Genomic DNA, 9,944 nt, shown 5'->3' with positions numbered 1-9,944 from the left:
TTTCTAGCTTTATGATTTTCCATCTTTTGTCACAAATATAGTTCCGTTGCTTATTGTGATGATCAAAAGTCTTTTGTTCGGAAAGGAGCACTAATAAATTTTATATCCTGTCGAGCTACACGGTACTCGCCGAATCTTAACCTTCTTCGCTCTTCCGTTCTGTTTTTTTCTCCGACTGTCCTCTCCGGAATCGAGCTTAAGAATCTCCAGTTACTCTTTCCCCTTTGGACCCGTCGTTGACCTTACTATTGTTCTCGATATTTATCGGAACATAACCCTCCCCCCACACGTCGACAAAAGAAAGATTAGAAAGGGAAGACAAGAACAAAAGAAAGACGTTGAGAATTAAAAAATAATCAAAACACGTAAATTTTAAATAATTAACAAGGCGAGCAGCCACAATAGAAGACACCGCACAATATAGGTCTACATAAAAAAATAAATTTTAATTAGAAAAATATTTTAGGAAAATTTATTTGTGTTTTTTTTTCTGTTTACTTTGGGGTGCTAGCTCTTTTCGCTTTCCCCTGGGTGCGCCACTGTAATAGAATAGAATTTGCAATATAGATATAATGAAAAACAACAGGGGGACGGCTGGATTATGGTGACAGACCATCGATGTAGGGGATCCGGATCGCATCCGGACGAAAAACTCCAGGAATTCGAGGGTAATCCATCCGGATATGATGGACCCCGTCCCTCACCACTCGGCCACCCCATTGTGGGCCTGGCCGAAACTGAGACGAAATGGAGGAAAAAAGGCCTTTTTAGTTCCCATAGAACGGAAAGAAGGGAAAAAGTACATATAGAGGGGGTGCACGTGACGTCACATGACTCCGCTCACATATACAGAAACTGCACAAAGAAGCGCGCGCCATATTGGTTGCTGATTTCACGTTACCTTGCTTAGTCACTTTATTATGTCAACGTGAAAGAAAGGAATTTTACCAGGCTTTGCAGCCGATTTGAAAGGTAATGATTTGATAAAATGTAGAGAGAAAACTTATTTTATTGGATAGGGTCCATACGAAATGAAACAAACGGATTTTTCATCCAACGATTTAACCACGTGGCCAACTTTAGAACATAGACACAATAAATTATTTGGTTTTAACAACTAACGCTGTCACACTGGATCTCATGAAGGCATACAAATCACTCGATGCTCATAATTATTTGACAAGCGGATTTATTCATTGTGATATTTTATTCGTAATGATGTAATTTTGCTTGTCGGAAAGGTACAGTACCTGTATGCAGTGGTGATATTCGAAATATTTAACAAAGGATTCGCTAGCAGAAAATTTTTCCCTGACAATCACCGACAAACAAAATGGAAGTTTTGGCTAGAAATAAATACAATGCCTTTTCTTGCGATATATCTAATAATCAGTGGCGTATTTGGAACGTAACGAGCCCTGGGAGAGGATCAGGTAACAATAGTATATTAGTGCTGTCGACCATTTTTTTTTTTTTTTTTTTTTTTTTTAAGGCAGAGAAATTTTTCACCCCGAACTGCTGATAATAGATGTCATCGTCTCTCGATACAATGTCTTTTTTATTTCGCTGTCCATAGCCCGACACGTGTTCCACAGCCATCTTGTATTATCTCGCGCGCGTGAGATTGTGGGATCTCTCTATGACTGGATCTAGTTTCAAGAACTCTCTTGAATCGATCGCGATTAAACCTCGTTTCGGTCGAGAGAGATCGCACCAAGGCATAGTCCCCGACCTTGCTCACAATCTAGATTGAAATGCTCGGTGCGAACGGGGTATAAGGCTCTAGTTTAATAGTATTACAAAGTATAATACGTATATTTTAATATATATTTTTTAAAAAAACAAAACCACTGAGAAATGTTCCGTGTGTTTAACAAGGTTCGGAAAACTGAAAATTTTAACAACGGGTTCGGCCGAATCTGTGCGAACCCGCTGAATATCACCACTGCCTGTACGTATCTTCATGTGAGACTTTCCATTACTCATAACATATTAACTGCGTTAATATAAAGATGAATGTAATTTTATATTTAGTCATATATTAAGTTAAGTTGTATTTATAATTAGTATTAAATTTTTTCTTTTGTCACTACGGTTTTGTGTTGCGCAAGTCTCTAACAACCTATTATTAAGATTAAATTAATTAGCCTAATAAATGTGGCTATAATAAGTTTGAGAGCTTATCACATCAGCAACTGACTGAAGCAAAATAGACTAAATTTTTACAAAAATTAGCCTTTAATTAACCACAATCAAATTTTTAGTAGAATGCATTTCGGGCACAAAAACTCATTAGCTTACATACACCCATACAGTATAAACCAGTGGCGTGCCGTCATTGGAAGCGATGGAAGCGCTGCTTCCACCTTCCAATGACCTTCCCTTGTATTTTATAAAATATAAATTTTCATATTTTAACGTACTTTGAATTAATTAAAATTAATATTTTTATTATAACCGCATTATGTATCTTTTACAAATTTCTATACTGCATGTGAAAAAAACGATAAGATTGCTATTGTATATTCGAATAATTCAGTGGTGGAAAGAATGTCGAAACCGGGTCAGCTTTCAAGCAGCCAGATAATAGGCATTGGCGCATGCGCTTTACAGAGCACCAACGTCACGGTTTAGCTGGTGGAAGCAACACACGCATAAAGCATGCAATTTTATACCCCGGACGGGTTCTGGGCTGTTATCCGCCTGCCTGCTAGATATTCGGCCGCCCTCGCCCGATTATGTGAATCATGAGTAGACTAGATCAATGCCAGCTACGGCTCGTGAAAAGTTTCTATCCGGCCCGCGAGATCTTTAATAGATTATTAAATTGGAAAAATAACTAATTAATAGTTATTTTTCCAATTTAGAAAATAAATAGATAAGAGAAATAAATGTAGTAATTAACTTTATTTATTTATTTCATATTTGCAGACTAAAAACATTACAAGTCACAAGAAGGCGTCAATTAACTACTATGGCCCGCGGAAAAAACGTAAAATTTATTCTGGTCCGTGTTATAAAAAAGGTTACCTACCCTAGACTAGATTTATAACTTAACCCAACCGATAGAAGTTTACTGGCATGTTTTTATGATAGTTCTGTATAGTTGACAGGAGTTTTAAAAAATCCATTAAAATATTTGATATATTTATTCCGCGTTTATTCTGCTCTAGATAAAATGTGTACAATTCTTGCATAATGTTAAAAAATTAACTGTTACTTTGGCAGCATCATTTACAACCAAATTTAATGAATGAGGCCTACAAGATACAAAAAAAAAGGTCTAGAATTTATTTTCCTTAAACTTACGATTTATGTATCTGTTGTCATAAAAAATTTGTCTTTCCAAGGTTTTCCCAAGACTACAGATATTCAGGTACAAAGAAACTGGTTTCCACTTATTTCTACTAAGAAGTAGTTAAATAATTAAGAGATTAGGGAATGGGGATATAAATAAAACCCTGCTGATAGAGCCAGAATTTTACTTAAACAAAAGTTTAATCGAACCAATCACTAGCCCAGTACAGCGGGGAACTGATTTCCGTGTACACCTGGTATTAAAACGAATTAGTTAGAAAACAAATGACTATTAAGTTTAACATATTTAGATTTTTACAGCTATGGTGAGAAACGTTTAAAATTTACAACAGCCCTGTGGCGTCCTTTGAGATATACTAGTGATGCGACAAAAGAGGCATTTGACATTGACCGGTATCGGCACCCCGGGATTTGGCAACCTGCGTGCATGCACGCGCCGCACACCTACCAAGACGTCTCTGATTCCATTCATTAGCCACTCGTAGGGAGCTATTTCACTAAGTGGATTGTTTTAAGATTTAAAAAGTAAAGAATATTTTGTTATTTTTATGTACGTTTCTTCACAAAGCTATATTTAATTATAAGTTTCTTTAAAAGTATATTCATACAATTGAAGAATTTTTTGTACTAGGCACGTATATTCGTAACATATTTTGTTTTACCAAGTAAGTTCTTTTGATAATTTTAATTTTAGCCCTTATATCGTGGCTAGTGATTCAAAAATTTATTTTAAAAAAGTTTTGGCTGAAGACCATATAATGAAAAAGAAAACATTATTAAAAGAGAAAGACCAATGCCTAAATTAAATATAAATACATCAACAAAAGAATTTCGACATTTTGACGATAAAATTTATGACGAATGACGATTCTTTCGTAAAACTGAAGCAATTTGGAAATCAAAATAAAATAAAATTTAACATTGGTAGACAATCTATATACAGGATGGGCCAACGAAAACGAAACGGCAGTGTCCGTGTTCGTCCAAGCAAATCGCTCGGACAGGTCGATTTTATTCTCGAGGGGACATCTTACGCAATAAAGTTTTTGCGAATCTGAATATTAACTAAACAAACATTTTTTTCGAAATAAATGTTTGTTTAGTTAATACAAAATAAATGAGTTTTTAAAAGTTTTTGTTGTCTGTTGTATTCAGAATCGCGAAAACTTTATTGCAAAAGATGTCCCCTCGAGAATAAAATCGACCAGTCCGAGCGATTTGCTTGGACGAACATGAACACTGCCGTTTCGTTTTCGTTGGCCCACCCTGTATATAAAAACGAATGTATGTCTGTTTGTCCTTCATGCATTACTACACCATTTATCCGATTGCCATGAAACTTTGGGAAGTTGTTTAATACACTCCCGCGAAGGTTTATGACATATGTGAAGACTACCATTTCCCCCCTTCCAAAAATATCTTTATATATGGATTAAGGCTTTTATGTCCAACAGATGGCGCTAACTCTGACGACCTAAGTTTGCTTTTCTGTGAGGCATTATGCTTCTCTGTGAGAATGGACTAAAGCAGATGATTTTCTATCTGTCTATGTAAATAAAATATAACGTTCGTTTGTTTCTACCGATTCCTTTGAAATTTTGACACAACGTTGCATTCGAATACGCACGTGTTTTTATATAATATACATGTCGAAATTCTCCCCACTGGGGGAGATGGACAGGATTAAGGCTTACTGTGAAGAACTCGGCTTTTATTATACTATTTTAGATGCGTTTTTGATTGCGTTTTAATAGAGTACGTCAAGAGAATGTACACTAAGAAGGGATTTTTTGAAATTCTCCCCATGGGGAAAGTGTTATGCATTTATAATAGATACATTTTGAGCCACAACAACGCGTGGCCGGGTCAGCTAGTATAAAATAAATATTGAAAATTATAACAAGATAATAACGATTAATAGATATATCTAAATTAATAGATGTTATATGTTTTTTCTCAAAGCAAGAATTGGCATTTAGAGGGCATAGGGAATTTATTGAATCTAATAAAAAAGTTCAATATAATTACCTCTGTTATTTATTAAGTACGTCAGATAATCTATTAAAAATACATTTAAAAAAGTATACGGTTTTTACTGGCTTATCGAACAAACGAATACGAACGGGCCCTGACGCGCAATTAATTGATTGCCCCTGTAAGTCGGCTTCTTACAGAAAACAGCTTCCCTATCATCAAATGTCACGGCACGCCACTGGTATAAACACAAATATCTGTCAAGACCATCTTAACATAAATAGCAATTCCAGACTAATACATTCTAGAATTACATTTATCTTTATATTAACGCAATTAATATGTTATGAGTAATGGAAAGTCTCACATGAAGATACGTACAGGTATCTTTCCTACAAGCACAATTAAATCATTACGAACGGCTCTTGATAAAATATCACGATGAATAAATCCGCTTGTCAAATAATTATGAGCATCGAGTGATTTGTATGCCTTCATGAGATCCAGTGTGACAGCGTTAGTTGTTAAAACTAAATAATTTATTGTGTCTATGTTCTAAAGTTGGCCACGTGGTTAAATCGTTGGATGAAAAATCCGTTTGTTTCATTTCGTATGGACCCTATCCAATAAAATAAGTTTTCTCTCTACATTTTATCAAATCATTACCTTTCAAATCGGCTGCAAAGCCTGGTAAAATTCCTTTCTTTCACGTTGACATAATAAAGTGACTAAGCAAGGTAACGTGAAATCAGCAACCAATATGGCGGACGATTTTGTTGGGCTTAGCAATCACGTTATGTCACGTGACTGCACCCCCTATATAGGGCTGCATATTAATCTTGGTCTTTTGTTTATCGTGCCAATTTTATTTATGAAAGTGATTACTGGTGTCATTTTCGATAATTTTATCCGAATTGAGATCTTAATAACGATATCGCTATTCGGAATTTCTCGATTCTCGATACAAATTTTATACATAGAGGTCTGCTACTAACTTTTGCAACTTTATCCATTGTGTCTTTAACTATTTTCACTACAATCGGATCAGGGTCTACAATTCATTCCGCAAAAGGACCACCCATTAACTTTCTCTGTGGATTCGGCTTAAATCAGTGGCGTAGCGTGGGTGTTAGCCGCCCGAAGCGGAGGAAAATTTCGCCACCCCCTTATTTAGGTACTGTATAAGTAATGAAAAATTTCGTGCTCATTTCAATCGATCCGAATCGTAGGTGCGACAAAAATATGAAATAAAATGGTTCAAATTTTTACAAGATATTATTATTTATTGTAAAATTTTGCCGCCCTCTAAAAGTGCCGCCCCTGCCGCCCCCACTATGCTACGCCACTGGCTTAAATACAGTATTGTTTTATTATGTCCAGTGATGCGTAACGTACGCGACGGGGGTTGATACAACAGTAAAATATTTTATCATTTTCTACTGGTTTAATATTGCGTGACGAACGAAACTTCACCTCGGTTTCCGCGTTGATATTAACGATTTTCGATACAGAAATTTACGGTAATAAAATACTCGATTTGTCGATCAAAAATTTATTCCGTGTTAAAGCGTCGGTAATCAGACTTTCGATTTTTAAAAAATAATTTAAAATAATTTTAAAGTTAAGTCGTTCGCTTAAAAATATAACGCTAGCCTTGACGCCATGTTAAAAAAAATATTTTATTTTTGAACAGGTATGATTTCGCCAGAGGGTGCTCACCTTGATGTTTATCCAGTGACGCAAACACACGTGTGGTCACATTTGGTGAGGGATTCGCACATTTGATTTGTTTCGTCCATCTATCGTATGACGTATGGTTTCGTTTCGGTAAATATCTATTATATATTTAATTAATAGCGCTATTAATTTATATTTTTGTTAACCGAGTTATATACGTTAGATTTAGCTGTCATACACAATACCAAAGGCAATGTACTGTTGACAGTCAAGAAACGATAGTGGATGTATCTCCGTTCACTTTAGTTCCTGCCTTTTCTTTATTTAATGACGATTTTTAGCCATTTTCGTTGTATTTTTTGCCATAATACAATTAAATGTTAATGAAAACTGAAGATGAATACTTGATTTATTGATATTTGATGTAAAAGGATTCCTACAGAGGTGTAGATTAATAGACGTGTACACGTTTAAGTGACGCAAAAGCAACGTGTATTTCGATCTGTTACGCTCAGAGAATTAAGATTTATAAGTTACTGCGTATTGTAAATTTAGCGACCTGTTTGTATTCTAAAAATTACTCTTTGAAAGTTGCAGAAGAAATATTTTTTGCTAAATGTGCTCACTAAAATCAAAATATACTTTTCTTGAAATTATAGAAATGAATGTTGGAAAGTTAAAGTAAAGTGGAGTATATAAACAACTGTTATATTAATTAAAAGCTATAATGTTTGTTTATGTACTTTCGTGGCACCGGTCTCCAGTGCCACGAAAGTACATAAACATAACATAAACGAAAGTACATAAATCGTCACACGGCATCATTGGTTTTGTGGCACCGGTGATGCCGTGAGACGGTCGACCTCTTTTGTCTCATCGATGTTCTGGTTCTTGCCACCTAGCGTGTCGGTTTTGCGTATTTTGCATATTCTATGTAATTGTTATGTGTAATGCGATAGATGTCTGGAGTTTCCTCTGGAGGACTGTCATTTTTCATACTGCTGGGGTAACGATGCATGTGGATGAGGACAAATTGAATGATGCGTGTGACTGATTTCAGACGAATGTGTGTAGTCGTAAACGCGTCACTCTGTTCAACTATATCTTGTAGTTTTAGTTGTTTAGTTATGGAGTTCTAGCTTATTAATATCAAAATCACTAATGAATGTAAATAGTAAAAGACAGCAAAAATTTATACTATCGTGATTAAAACTAGTAGTAAGTGTGAATTGCCATTCAAACTTACTACTAATTTGTACGTTCACTTTGATCGGTGTGAATTCCTATACTTTTCAATACTTTTTCGTCTTATTTAAAAGCAGTTTTTGATGAGTTACTAGTGGAAATGAATGAAACAGTTTGTAGTGTGAATTTGTGTAAAAATTATTGTATATAACTGTGGTAGTTAAACTGCAGCTCCCGTATATTTAATTATTACAATATGGGAATACATATTCATAATATAAAATAGTTTCAAGAGAGAATGCAACTCTTGTATTTCTGATAGGTGATATATGGTTCCTGTTGTGACAAGGTTTGGCCTGCCCTAATATATAAAGTACAGTCACTGATAAATTAGATTTGGTCTGCAATTTGAAAAAATTGTAGACCTATAAATTCCTACTGTCGTTTGTCAACTGTCTGTCTGTCGGTCTTTCCTTAATCTTGAGAGTGGCATCAGATAGATGAAAGACAAGACCAGATATTGAAACCTTAGGAGCAGGAGGCCCTGATTAACTATATGTGAACTTTTTGATGCAAACCAGAAGTCATGTTATTTCAATTCAAAAATCCCCCCCTTACATGTTTTTTCTGCTATTTTTTTTTCAAATGTCTGTTATAGGCCTACTAAAGATTTACTTTCAAAATATTCTTTGTCTTATCATTATTTTCATATCATCCTTTGGTCAAACTAATTAATTTAATTATTCTGTAATGTTTGCATAAGAGAATGAAAATGATTATGAAAATAAACTCTCATTGTCTCAAGAATTTGAATATGAAATATTTCTGCATTCAACAGAGTTATAAGAGAATAAAGTATTTTTTTTTTAATTTGTCAAAAATGTTCCAAAGTGGAAGACGGACTTTTTAATCAAGAAAATCAGAATCGCAATCTTAAATTTTATTTTTAAGTATTTTCACTGTACTGTACATTACAAATTACTTTGACCACAATTTTTATATCTTTCAATTTACTGTATTTGTTTTTGCTTTTCCCAATAGTGTTATACTGGATGATTAAATATGAGGAACTTGGTAATAATGTGAATCAGACTTAATATTGTGAGCTGATGAAATATGCATGGATAGCTTACAACATTGCCAAACTCCTGATTCTACTTCTACTGATACTTTTGATTGTCTGGTATAGAGTGATATAATTAGCTAAATTATTGCAATATAAAATCTTAAATACCATTCTTCATTTTTGATTTTAAGTTATAATTTTTGAGAAGTGTAGCTGTCAAAAAAATTCCAGAATTAAACATTATTCTTTTCAAAATTAAAAGAATAATTGAATTTTAGAGAAAATATCACTTAATCCTATTTTTTATACATAGGAACTTATTTACTATGTTTAATGACCATCATTAGCTCAATATATAGAACAAATAGGTTAAAATAATTTATTTAAATTTTTGTCTGCTATTAATATCATTTCCATTCTATAAATTATGCATTACATTAACCTATGATAATGATAATTTATATATGATTTTGATATTTTGTATATTCATCATTATTTTTATAAATTTGCATAGGTTTTCTAGATTTCTGTTTTGAAAAATTTAAATAAATTTGAATGAAAAATAGACATCTTACATCTTTCTATATAAAATACTTAGCTTAAAATTATGATGTGTTTTTCTGACAAGAAAAAAAGAAAATGGAAATGGTGGCACTGGGAATTGTTGAAGTATCATGAAATATTTGTTATGAATAGCCTGCATTGGAAACAAGGAGGGCAAAGC

General features: G+C 33.9%; 1 pseudogene; it reads left to right on the top strand.

Moving 5' to 3' along the window:
• Positions 1-7,037: 7,037 nt before the first annotated feature.
• LOC136982306 (polyamine-transporting ATPase 13A3-like) overlaps positions 7,038-9,944 on the top strand; it is an 83,973-nt pseudogene continuing 81,066 nt past the window's right edge.

The sequence above is a fragment of the Centruroides vittatus genome, unplaced genomic scaffold (assembly GCF_030686945.1).
Source record: "Centruroides vittatus isolate TY-2023 unplaced genomic scaffold, ASM3068694v2 contig_82, whole genome shotgun sequence".
NCBI classification, from domain to species: domain Eukaryota; kingdom Metazoa; phylum Arthropoda; class Arachnida; order Scorpiones; family Buthidae; genus Centruroides; species Centruroides vittatus.
This window is presented reverse-complemented; position numbering and strand designations above follow the sequence as displayed.